The sequence below is a fragment of the Cetorhinus maximus genome, chromosome 17 (assembly GCF_964194155.1).
Source record: "Cetorhinus maximus chromosome 17, sCetMax3.hap1.1, whole genome shotgun sequence".
In the NCBI taxonomy this organism is placed as follows: Eukaryota; Metazoa; Chordata; class Chondrichthyes; order Lamniformes; family Cetorhinidae; genus Cetorhinus; species Cetorhinus maximus.
This window is the reverse complement of record NC_135895.1, coordinates 43,648,388-43,661,779: the sequence shown is the minus strand read 5'-3', so window position 1 is coordinate 43,661,779 and position 13,392 is coordinate 43,648,388. Positions and strand designations below refer to the sequence as shown.

At 36.7% G+C, this 13,392-nt stretch overlaps 1 protein-coding gene across 4 annotated transcripts in view; it reads left to right on the top strand.

Annotated features, from left to right (window-relative positions):
* Positions 1-13,392, top strand: part of zfyve9a (zinc finger, FYVE domain containing 9a) — a 105,071-nt gene that overhangs the window by 13,214 nt on the left and 78,465 nt on the right. For 3 of the 4 annotated variants that reach the window (XM_078561112.1, XM_078561113.1, XM_078561116.1), the window contains exon 2: positions 2,253-2,345. The gene's annotated coding sequence lies outside the window, so the exon portion shown is untranslated. Of the gene's footprint in view, positions 1-2,252; positions 2,346-3,112; positions 3,174-13,392 lie in introns of those variants that run through there. The other variant, XM_078561114.1, reaches the window with a different exon arrangement.

Below are 13,392 nucleotides of genomic sequence, written 5' to 3'. Positions count from 1 at the left end.
AAACTTTATCAGCCCCCCACCCCCCTCTTCATGTCTACACAACATGCACAATACAAAATCCTACGAATTTTGGAATTGAGACAAAAAACAATGTTGGAACAGTGCTGCAGGTCACTCAACCGTGAGGAGAATAAAAAGTTAACATTTTGGGTGCAGACCCATCTCCAAAGTGCAATTAGCATTTTTGAACCAAAAGACAAAGTTGATATTTTTGAATTTGCACATTTTATAGCATCGTAGAAAGGTACAGCTCTGAAGAAGGCCATTGGTTAACTCTCTTTCCCTATAACCCTGCGTGCTTTTTCCCTTCAAATACTTATCCAATTTCCGTTTGAAAGTTACTATTGAATCTGGTTCCACCATCCTATCAGGTAGTGCATTTCTATCAACATAACTCGCTGCATAGCCAACTTATTTCCTTATGTCATCTCTGACTCTTCTGCCAATCATCTTAAATCTGTCCCCTCTAGTTATCAGCCTGTCTGCCACTGGAAATCATTTCTCCTTATTTGTTAAACCTCTTTATTATTTTGAACAACTCTGTCAGATCTCCCCATAAGCTTCTCTACTCTAAGGAGCACAATCTCAGCTTTTTTAGTTTCTCCACGTAATTGGAGTTCCGCATGCCTAGTACTATTCCAGTAAACCTCTGCACCTTCTCCAAGGCCTTGTCTCCTTTCTGAAGTGCGGTTCCCAGAATCGGCCACAATACTCCAGCTGGGGCCTAACCAGTGATTTATAGCTTTTGTATGCTATGCCTCACTTTATAAAGCCAAGACTCTTGTATGCTTTTTTTAACAGCCTCCATAACTTACCTTGTTGCTTTCAACAACTTGGAACCTGGGGATATATGTACACAAGATCCCTTTTAAAATTGTGCCATTTAGCTTAGAGTGCCTCTTTTCATTCTTCTTAGAAGAAATTTCATCAATGCTATTATTGCGTACTTGTGGATCACTGTTGCCCGTTGTATTGTTTGGGTGTCACTTTTTTAAAAAAAAAAAATTAAAATTGCCATAAATCAGTGTCCCACACCCTTAATAGTTGCAATAATAAAATTCTAAGTAAGGTAGTTCGTGTATTTTATTTAATACACTTGTGTATCGGGCAAATTCATTCATGACTTTGTTGCGTGTGAGACTTGTTATCCTTCGTACAGATGAACCGTGAAAAAGGACAAGAAAAGAGCTGCTAATCTATTAAACTTAATCTGTTTTCTTTAGTGCAACCTGCAAACCTGCTGCTTATAACTTGTGCTGATGCCCCATAGTTGCTGGCTGCCTCTCTAATTAAAGTAATTTACCACTTGGACAGAAACTGATCCCCTCAAATTTTCAAGGCTTTAATACTAGCTCAATGTCTAGGATTGTCCAAGGTTTAAAGTCCTAGCTTCCCACAGCCCGTCCTGATAACAAGGACCCTGAATTGAGTGTACTTCCACTAAACCTTTTCTAGGACCTTTTAATATCCCATCACATGAGGAGTCCAAAGCTGGACCCCTGTCGAAATTCCATTCTGAATGAACAAAACTACTCCTAATTTTAAGAGATTTGTATTTTTCTGCTCTTCTGACTGTGGTAATGCAAGTTTTTATGATGAAACTTGCAATTAATATCCTCAGTCAATTCAGTTACACAATAAAAATGCATTATGTTTGTCCCATCTAACAAGGGGTTTATTAATGTTCACATAGCATGGCACATGAAAGATGAGGCTCTAGCAAAGCCAACTCTTTTTTTTCCTTAATATAAAAAGCATTGCAAGATTTAGTTGAATTACTTTCTCTCCAATTTCATCCAGTTTTGTTCCCTTGGGATTGTTGATTCGTGTTGGGACATTGTACCATGGGCACCAGAAGCTCTCTCTTACATTGGCCAAATGACACTTCATTGTGATCCTACACAGTGATCATTGGCAGGCTACTTTAGGGACATGAAGCTGACTCTAATTCTGACCAAATGGTGCTCTTAAAGGGTCATGGATGATGATTGAGAGCAGAAGCTCTGTCTGTTCAGTGCATCAGACTCGTAATTAACAGGTTTTTCTCTGGATGTGGATCTGGATAACTCATTAAACTAGGCAATCTGTTGGAATGCATACATGTTCGAACTCTTGAGTGTTCTAATGCTAAAATCTGCAATAAATGGTTCTGCAAACATTTCATTCAATTACTTCTCAGCGAATACATTTTGCTTTGTTGCAGGTAGAGTGGTTACAACACCTAATATCTAAATTTATTAAATGCTTTGCAGGTTGAGGTTCTATCGGTGTTGAGAAACCAATTGACTGCTTGGAGAGTGACAGAAGCAGAGGAAAGAACAGCGGTAACCCACATGCATGAACAGGTATGCAAAATTACAGTGAAGTGAATTACCAAAAGGTAATTCACTTATCTAAATATTGTTTCTCTTAACATCCTCGACTTAAAAACATATTTTCAACATTGAGCTTTAAGCAATGAATGATGAATTTAACCTAAGCATAAATTGCTTCTGATGGCTCAGCTACTCACCTGAGCCATGTGGATAAGAAAAGTTGCATGTTCAGTACATTTTCTGTTTTAACTGATATGACTATAGGGACTCTGTACTCAGCTTTTGATTAAGTAGGAGAAATTGGTCACAATTCCTTTTCCTGTTTTCTCTTTTGTACTCCAGCTTGTTTGAAAATGTGTGCATATCTGATGTTGGTGGGTTTAGCTTGCCTGTATTTCTGCCTATGTCCTAAATAGAGCCTGCACATAATTGTTCACAGATACTGGCCATTTGGGCAATGTACTGAATGGCATGGAAGTTCATGAAGCTGCATGATCAGTAAGTGCCAGTAGGAAAGGAGACAGAAAAAAAAAGTGAGAATTTAAAAGCCCAGAATTTTTTCTTGACTGAGTAATTTGTAATATGTGTAATTTCTTCCTAACAACTGTATTTATACTTGAATGAATATAGTGAAATGTTTCAAGGTGCTTCACAGGAGCATTACTAAACAAAATTTGATTCCGAGCCACATCAGGGGACATTAGGACAGATGACCAAGATCTTGGTCAAAAAGAGAAATTTTAAGGAGCATCTTGAAGGAGAAAGAGAGGCCGAGAGATTTTAAGGACCTCTGCGATCCTGCTGTTTGCGGGCCCTGCACCTACATTTGGTCCCTGCGTCAGGACTCGCTGCGTGCTGGTAAAATTCCAACCATGGCCTTTTAGTGCATATATGTAGTTTACATGTGTACTTCGCCTTTTATGTTAAACTATGAAACTATTTTTGCATGCTCTGCAGGTAAAACATATTGTTGAATTGTTTCTGCACAGACTAATTCTTGTACCTGTTTCAGCAATTCACAATTTTTTTTTAAGAAAGCATGTTTAAAATAGGCATTTGGATAAATAGAGTCACATTCAGTGGTGGATAAAATAATGCTATGATGAGTAATAAGACTAAGATAATTGGAGGTACAGTTAATAATTAAGCTCAAATGTTTATGTACATGCTTGAATCTGGAGCTGAAGTTCCATGCATCACCAGCTTGGCTGTGGAATTTCATTGAGATATAGCATTTGACATAACTATGCTACAAGTTACAAAACTTTTGAAATCATTATTTCATAGTATTCCTTAATTGAAGTATGCTTAAGAATCACCTTTGTTTTCTAAAATGAATGTAATGAAGATGAATTAGCACAAGATTCCCAGGAGAAAGTATCTCTGTTATACATCACCCAATTAAATGGCTTTCATCTATCTGAGTGACTTTTGCAGTGCTCTGCAAAGGAGTAAAGAGGCTAAGTTTGCAGTTGTAATTTTGTACACTGAAATCCTTACTCATGTTGTGCGATTAAGGGAGAGAAGTAGAGACCAGATTATTTTCTCCTGGGAAGAAAAATTAAAAGGTGTGATATCTAAGTTTGATTTTGTATACTTCCTTACAGTATCACTGAAATTTGTTTAAGATATCTGGGAATGGTTAATGGAAGTTGGATTTTTTTTTAAAGAACTATATTTGAAGGGGAAAGAGAATCTTCGTCTTGTGTGAAATTGACAATTTTGAAAATCTCACGTTCTCGCTTGCTCGCTTTATTTATGGAATATAATGACAACCCAGGGATTTCTTTTTATACTCAACCTAAAGGAAATTTTTGCTGGTAAGGGAATCATACTGAAAATACTTAATTTTAGTGGGTCATTTTTATATTTAAATTTAGAGCAATTTACTCATTACATGCAAAGGAAAAGTGAACTAAAGTCCATATTTTAGACTTTCGGAAGAAAAGGCCTCCATGCAGCTTACTTTTTGTACTATATTAAATTGTAATTGGTAGACACCCTTCAAATGTTGAATCAAATGCCAAAAAATAGCTGGGTCTGAACAAATGTTAATAACTCTAACTATTATTAAATGAGAACATGGCCACTTTTATGGATTTTCTAATCTTCGGATAAAATACGGATTTTCTTCATGACTTCCTGATATCCAAAAGAAATAAAAATTAATTGACCATGCTTCACCCTCAGCCAGTAATACCTCATTTTGGATGGCGATGGTTATAATAAAGTTAGCATCACATTTTGCTTTGGTTTTTATCAAGCGAAAAGATATTAATCCAAATAAGCAGTTGGTGATTGTGGAAGAAAAATGGGTATAATCCTGTGATATTCTAATTGTACTCTTCAGCTTCCTTTGCTTCCTAAATATTTGACTTAATTGAATTATTCAGAAGTATTTATAGTGCACTTTAAAGATTCTGTCATATTGTTGTCTAATGAGCCTTGGGACACTACAAAATAGTGAGAGGCAATTTTGTACAATTTTTAGCAAGTGAAACAAAACAAATACTTACATAAAATCATTGCAATTTATTTGCAATCCAAAAATAAATTTTGGAAGTTTGATTTTATATTGGTGATTTCATATTGGTGTATAACCTTAAACAGATTACAAAATACATGATTATATATTAATTAGAAGTTATTATTTGGAATTTAAAGGGTTCTCACGTAAGCAAATATAAAGAAGAGCACCGAACCTGCTACAGCATCTGGCGTACAAACCTTGACTGCAATGCCGTTTCTTTTGGCTGGAATGGAATACACAGTATTCTTTCCCATTTGAACTTCTATGCACAAATTAGTTTAATTTCTACAAGTAAATGGCAGCTAAGGACTAAAGTACTGAGTAATGCTTTGGGCATGCATCACACTTTTATAAAAAAAAATACATTGAGAAAAATGGAAATTTTAGGCACCAAAGAAGGCCATTCACTCTTCTGGCTTGTATTGAATTTGGTTTGTTCCTGGGAGCTGATTTTAAACTGTCATTTTTAATTATTTTAAAGTAATTCTCCAATATCTTTTTGAATGCTTTAATTATTTCCTTTTACAATGGTCACTTTGCATTTCCAAAACTGGAAAAACTTGCTGTTTGTAGGGTGTTTATCTGAGATCATGGCCCCCTTGTCTTCGATTTACCTACCATTAGAAATTATATATGCTTAACTTGTTTCTTCCTTTTTAATACAAATATTTAAAATGATAAATCTTGCTCAATCTACTTAATTTACGGAAACATAACCCTAGTTTCCCTGGACTCTTCACTTTGTGATAAATATGTGCAGGTTTTCTTAATCTTATAGTGAGGAGCCTAAAATGATGCATATTATTTCAAGTATGACTTAAACTTAATTTTGAACAGTTGTTACCTTTGTCTTCGAGGCAGCACACCACCACTTTCTCAAAGGCAATTAGGGACGGACAATAAAAGCTGGCCTAGCCAGAGCTCCCCACATCCCATGAACGAATACAATTTTTTTTGTAATCCATTTCGTGCATTAAATGCCATTTGCTACCTTGAATGGCACTTTTTAATCTGTCCATTTTTATTTGAAGGGCTTTTGTTTCTACGTATTCATATCTCCTTGAGTCATCATCTTGAGAAATTTGACAATATATTCCTCTTCTTTATTATGGTTTCTGAAATGTGTTATCTAATTTTTCTGTATTGAGCTGCACCTGGCCTCTTCTAGCCTGTTATGGCCTTCTCTAGAATTCTATATTCTTTTTTGGTAGTTTGTTACTCCTGCCAGTATGGTATTAACAGATTTTATCTGATCAATTTATTTATCCATCTATATGTATCTTTTCCTTCGTGGTCTTTGCTTAGTTAGTTGGAACAAATGGTATAACCTTTCAGTAGTGTTTGTTGTAACAGGCTGAGAGAGGTTAGAGTACTACCTCTTGAGCAAGCAGATATAACAGGAAAAGCAGGAGTAAAGAAGTGCCAATTATAGACTTAAGTATACATTGCAAATGTTTCCTATTAGCCAAAGTTATGTACTGAAGCATTGACCATGTCAGACCATTACTAAATCCTAATGGGATGGGTGTGACAATTTTTATGATGTTTGATTAATGACTTTGTGTAACATATACTTCCACACAAAATCTCTTCCCTTCTCATATTAAACTCTTTTAAACTATTTTAGATTTACAAGTTACTGAATAAAACTTTGTTTCAAACAGCAATTAGGAACTGTTAAAATCATCTTAAATAGTAATTTGCAATAGTAAGAATTTCAACTTACTGGAATGAATAGTAGCTGGTAAAGGGGAAATCATTTAATAAGATCTATTTTATATTCATTTAAGTAGCAGTTTGAAAACTGAATGTTACATGGCTTTAAAAAGCATATTTTCAAGCAGCAGTTTTGTAACCCAATTAAGATAACTGTAAATGGGGAAGGTCTAAAATGTTGGAAATGCACAGCAAAGCTATTAACATCTGTGAAAGGAAAAAACTGGTTAAAGTTTTGAGGTGTAGACCAAATAATTATTTTTAGTCTCATTGGCAATGGTGCACATGGGTACTTTAACCTATAATTTTAATTATGCTTGTTACTTGTGTTTAAAATTGCATGACCAGCAGGCTTCTGTTCCATTCTCAGTCCTAAGTGGCAATCCATTATTCTGAGACTGTAAGCTTAGTTCTAGGCTCCCCAGCCAGGGAAAATATACTGCCAGCATCAACCCTGTCAAGCCCCTTAAGAATTTTATGTTTCGATGAGATTATTTCTCATGCTTCTAACTGTAAGGAACATAGACCCAGTCTACTCACTGCCTCCTCTTGGGCAATCCCCACATCCCAGGAATCAGAATAGTGAACCTTCATTGCACTTCCTCTAAGGCAAATATCTCCTTCCTATGATAAGGAGATCAAAACTGTGCACACTACTGCAGGTCTCACCAAGACCCTATCTAATTGCAAGAAGACTTCTGTACTCTTACAGTGTACTCCAATCCTTTGGTAATAAAGGCTAGCATACCATTTGCTTTCTTAATTTCTCACTTGCTGATTTTATTGCACACCTAAACTCCCTCAAACAGTTCCATTCCATTATGCATAAACCGCCAACTCTCCATCCTTTTAAAAACCGAACATACGAACAAGGAGCAGGAGTAGGCCATTCAGCTCCTCGAGCCTGCTCCTCCATTTAAAAAGATCATGGCTGATCTGATAACCTGAAATCTGCATCCCACTTACCACCGATAACCTATCACCCCCTTGCTTACCAAGAATCTATCCACCTTTGCCGTAAAAATATTCAAAGACTCTGCTTCCACCACCTTTTCAGTTGCAAAGACTCACGACCCTCTGAGTGAAAAAATTTCACCTGATCTCTGTTTTAAATAGGCGTTCTCCTTATTTTTAAACGGTGACCCCCCTAGTTCTAGATTCTCCCACAAGAGGAAACATTCTCTCCACATCAACCCTAACAAGACCCCTCAGGCTATGCCAGAGAGGGCCTCCTGAGCCACATCAGGTGATGCTTAACCCAGTTGACCACCACAGCGCAAACCATTGGCTTATGAGAAGCAAAGCTACCATTGTTATCATCAGAAATGTAAAAAAATTTTCATCCTCCTGACTCGTCTTAAGATCTTGCTTGTTTTTGCCTTTTCCCTATGTAAGCTGAAAAAATACAATAAATTTGTCAGAGTGCTTCTAGTTTCTCATTTTCATCAGATTTCTAATGTGTGATTTTTCCAGATAATATTTTCTTATGTGCATTTTTAAAAAAGCCGACACAATTAAATGGATTTGATAAATTTTCAACTGTACACAATATAGAATTTCACTCTGGTCTAATGAGAGGAAAATGTTCAATTTGCAACTCTGAAGGTCAATTGTATCATTCTTTGCATTCAAAAATTCCATGAGATTTTATTTGCATAATTTAATACAACAATGGCCTTGTCAAATCTATGTAGAATCTGGACAACATATAGTGCATTGTATAGGTTCTGTAAATAATAAAAACAATACTGGTAATTCACAGTAGATAACCCATTCAAAACCCACCCACTTGCACAAAATTAAAATCGGGTCCGATGTTTCACTTGCAGGTGAGACCAGGGCTTGGGGACTATAAATATAAGATAGTTGCTAATAAATCCAATAGGAAATTCAGGAGAGACTTCTTTACCCAGAGAGTTGATAGAATGTGGAACTTGCTACCTTGCTGAGTAGATCAAGTGAATAAAGTAGTGCATTTAAGGGGAAGCTGGATAAGTACGAGGGAGAAGGGAATAGAAGGATATGTTGATGGAGTCAAATGTGGGAGGAGGCTCGTGTGGGGCATAAACGTTGATGCGGATCTGTTGGACCGAAAGGCCTACTTTTGCTGTGACTTGTTTGTAGCTTACCATTATTTCATTCAGAACCATCCTCCCCTTTTACTAGTTTAAAGTTCTTTCTGCAGTTCTATTCTTCCACCAAGATCTTGGTGTCAGTCAAATTCGGGTGCATTCCTGCTGACTACTTCAAAAGTAGGGAGTTTAGAAACGTACTTTAAAAGGCTGGGGTAGATAGGCTAACTGAATGGAAGGTCAGGTGACAAATGCAACTTAATGTGGAGTGATGAATTTTAGTAAGAAAAACAGTGGAAAGATTTTGAAGAGTATGGATGAGGATATGTAGAAATATATAATTTCCTTGAAAATGTGAGTGTGGCTAGATAAAGCTAAAAAAGCAACAATTTATAAATAACTTAATTTATAGCAGTGAAGGAGTAATCATTTGTTCAAGACAGTGGCTTGGCTACAAAGTACTGTGTGCCTTCGGTGACCCGTTGTTGAAAGGATATCCATGTTCAGAGCATGTGCAGTGTGGATTCACTAGGAAGATGACCATGAATAAGAAACTATAGTTGTAAGGAAAAACTTGAGAAACTGAGACTGTTATAACCTCCATAAATATTTGTAATTTTTAGAGAGATAAATTTCCCAGAGACCAATGGAAAGAATCAGAGGACAAGATTTCATGTTTTAAGACTATTGCTGTAACAAACAAGCTGAACTCATCATGGATAAAATATTAATTAACAGGCAAATAATGCACTAAACAAAAAGTATTTAACGCGACCGAGATATGTCCTATAAAATACTTCTGCGCAATGCCTTGCTTCTGGCAGTAGCATTACAGGAACAATCCCACAGTCACTTCCAGCTCTCCAGCAGATTCACTTCTTCTCACCAGCCCAGGCTGAAACTTCCATTGTCCTTTGACAATTGTTCTATTTAGCTCATGTTTTCTCAGATACTCCCAGTAAGGCACACCTTGACGATGCTCTGTCCCATGAATCTTCAAGAGCCTCGTCTGTTTCTTCGGAACAGGAGCTGAGCACTTGCCAGCATCCTGCTTGGTCAGTAGCATGAAGCAGTTCACTAGCGTCCCCACAGCATTAGCTTCTTTGTCTCTGTGTCTTAAACAGCAGCTCTCCTCTTTCTGTGAGATACTGTGTAAAGATTTAAAAACTGCCACCCCACTCTTAACGGGCTCCTGTTTGTTTCTCTCTCCATGTCAGCCAAATCACATGGGCATTTCTCTGAACTAAGATGTTTATCGTGACTTCACCACCCCCATTTTCAGAACATTCTGTTTCACCTTAAGTTAAAGGGGACATTTTGGAACATAACTATTCTGTAAAACTCAGTATTCATGACAAGTCTTTTTTTATTGGACAGGGAAGGGCAAGAGGAGACTTGCTAGAGGTTTTTTAAAACTTCTGAAGAGTTTTGATAGTAAAGTGAATAGATAAAGATTGTTTCCTCTACTTGGGAGTTGATCATAATTTTAATGATCACCCAAGAACATGGCTAGGTGAAATTGCAAATCTTTTGAGTATGGAATATTTTACTGTAGGATCAATTGAGGCCGAGGCATCTTTACACCTTTTTTAAGTGAGTAGTAGATAAATATTTGAAGCAAAGGAAGTTTACAGGGATTTAAGGGGCGAGCACAGCTGTGGAATTAGTTTTGGATTGCTTTTATGAAGACACAGTGGGCTGCAATGATACTGCTGCTGTGTTTGTAAATATCTATAGTTCTCTAGAGATCTGAGCAGCTAAAATTAGAGGGGGAAGTTGCCCTGGAGGAGGGTGGAAAGCACGTTTCAAGTAATTGTGGAAGCCAGTAGGCTTGGAGGGATGTCTGGCAGGCCGGAGAGGAGTCAAAGATGGACTGTAAAAGTGTAGGATGTGGAAATAGATTCTCTCTGTTTGACCTCCACTTACAACCATGACCTATTGACATGAGGGAGCAAAAAAGTGAGAGGAATTCCAGGGACATTGACATTTAAAAGCTTTGCATTATGTGGAATCAAACTGGTCAGGTGCTTTTTAATCTGCTTTTTTAGTTCCTCTGTTAATTAGATCATGGCTGTTCTGTGCTTCAACTTCATTTACCAGACTTGCTCCATTTCCCTTGATGTCTACCCAACGAGAGAATCTCAATTTCAGCCTTGGAAATTTCAATTGATCCAGCATCTGCAGCCTTTTTGGGAAACAAGTTGGAGATTTCCATTGTCCTTTATGTGAAAATGTATTCTAATTTCACATGTCATTGGCCTCACTCTAATTTTAAGATTGGCTCTCTTGAAAATTCTCCCACTAAAGGAAATTTTAATAATTTTTAATACCTTGATTACACGACCCCTCGATATTCTAAACACAGGAGAATGCAAGTTTTCTATTAAGATCATGATTGTGAAAAAGAGCAGAAATTGAAATAAAGCAGGTATATATTCATAGTTTTTTTTTAAAGAACGATTTCAGTATCGCATTGAAAGAATGGAGCAGATGCTGTCTAACGTGTCCTCAAGGTTTAACAGCATCTCTATCAATTGGATTGTAGTCCTTGGTAGGTTATGGGAATTCATAGCAAAGAAATCCCCAAGGATTGATAATTTTATCAGAGTAAAAAGAAATATGCGAATAGATTTAAAAGGGAGTTGATGAATGTTGATAGGGTCTGTTGGATTGAAAACCAGCTCATTGGATGCTCATTTACTATAAGTGACAACATATGTAGGCATCTACAGACCCATTAGTCTCCTCGAGGGGGAAAAGCATTGAAATGTCTGATCAAGGCAAAATTTGAAGATTAAGTTGGTTTCTATCCATTTTTGGGCCTGAAATAGGTGACACCCTGTAGAAGCTGGAAGCATAAAGCTCACCAGGGGCCATGGACCATATTGATATAATATCGATGAGCTGCCAATGCCTATAGCAGCTTCAGAGGCAGCTTGGGAATCAGAAATGAAATTTGGACCTGTTTCTCAATTGAGATGAAGTCAAGGACTGGAAATCTGAAGCTATACTCCACTGTGACCTTTTAGTCAGCATCAACATATTGTGCCACTACATTGCTCATTGAAGTTTTCTAATTAATTCTGATTTTAAATGTACCTTTTAATAGATTGACCCCGGTTTTCAAATTACATGCTAAGGTGTCAACATATTCTGTTTTGTTTAGAAGTAAACCTGGCTTAGATATCAAGTTACTTTTTAGTTTCATAATGTAACATTTTTGATGATATTAAGATGGCTGCTCTGCAACAAATCAGTCTTAAGCTAAACAAAAACAGAAAATGCTGGAAAAACTCAGGTTTTGAGTCCATATGACCCTTCAGAGCTCTGAAGAAGGGTCATATGGACTCGAAACATTAACACTCTTTCTCTTTCCACAGATGCTGCTAGACCTGAGTTTTTCCAGCATTTTCTGTTTTTGTTTCAGATTTCCAGCATCTGCATTATTTTGCTTTAATCTTAAGCTAAACTTTGGTCTAGGACTTATATTGGAAATAGTTGTATTCATGTAAGATTTAATATGGGATTTCTTATATGTGCCGAATGATTTTGCTACACTGATGCGGTGAAAATGTGACACTAGGCTGCAAATAATTCGTTATTAAGAAGGTTAAAGATAGCCTGCTGCAAAACATTTGATTTTGATTATGTCATTGAAAATTATTTCCCACTCAAAAAGGAATTGTTTCTATTGGATGATTTAAAAAAAAATAAATTAACTCAATGTGGTGAGGATGAGGAAGAAAACTATTCTTGGGAATAATTAAGTACTTGGTAAGAAGATCAGATTTCTGCATAAATATTTTAGCATCCTTAGTTCATCGTCAACTGAGCTAACTTTGTAGTATCTGTTCTCTTAGCATACCAAAATGTAGCATTGCTATTTCTTGGGTATTGATGAAAAAAGAGACATGTTGTTGAAGCTTTTCATCTTGCACTCATCAGGACAGATTCACAAGAATGCCAAATCTCAAAGGGAACAACAGTTTATATTGCATGAGAAGAGGGTGCTGATTGGCAAGTTTTTTTTATTCTTTCCCGGGCTCTGGGCATCTCTGGCTAGGCTGTGGTGGGTGGGGGGAGCACATGTGGTGGGTGGGGGCAAGAGTGCAGTTTGGTTTTATTTCAGCAGCTTGTGAGAATCTTGGAGGACTGCTTTGGGATAAATTGCTCCAGAGGTCCAGTGAAAGTTGGATTGTTTCTGTACCCATAGGACGGATGTGATAACTCTGACATGGATTTGGCTTTTAAATTATTTAGTTGGAATGAATGTGTAATGTGTAATTCATTTTGATGAGTACTGTGTATATGGATTTGATGAAATTAAATGGATCTAGAAACACAGCTGAGGACTATAAGGTGGAAAACATAGCCCACAAAAATCCCAGTGAACAGATAGATTTAAAAAAAAAACTATTTAGAATTTGAGAGTTCAGCACATTTAGGCTTTGTCACGGTTGGAACAAACATTTGCATGTAACTATAGTTAATTTGAATTCTGTCAGGGGTAAATAATATGAGACTGGGGGAAATGGTGCAGATCAGAGGACCTGTAATGAAGTTACATCCTGAGTATCAGTAATCTGGTAGTGTTTTATGGATTCAGAAAAGTAAATGTTAATTGGAATGTAAATTGTAACATGCTTCCCACTTCAGATATCATTCTGGCTCAAACTATCCTTTGTAAATGTTAGTTGATTATATATAATCTACCTATACCCTAGCCACCTCTGTTCATGTTATATCATTTTAATGTAAA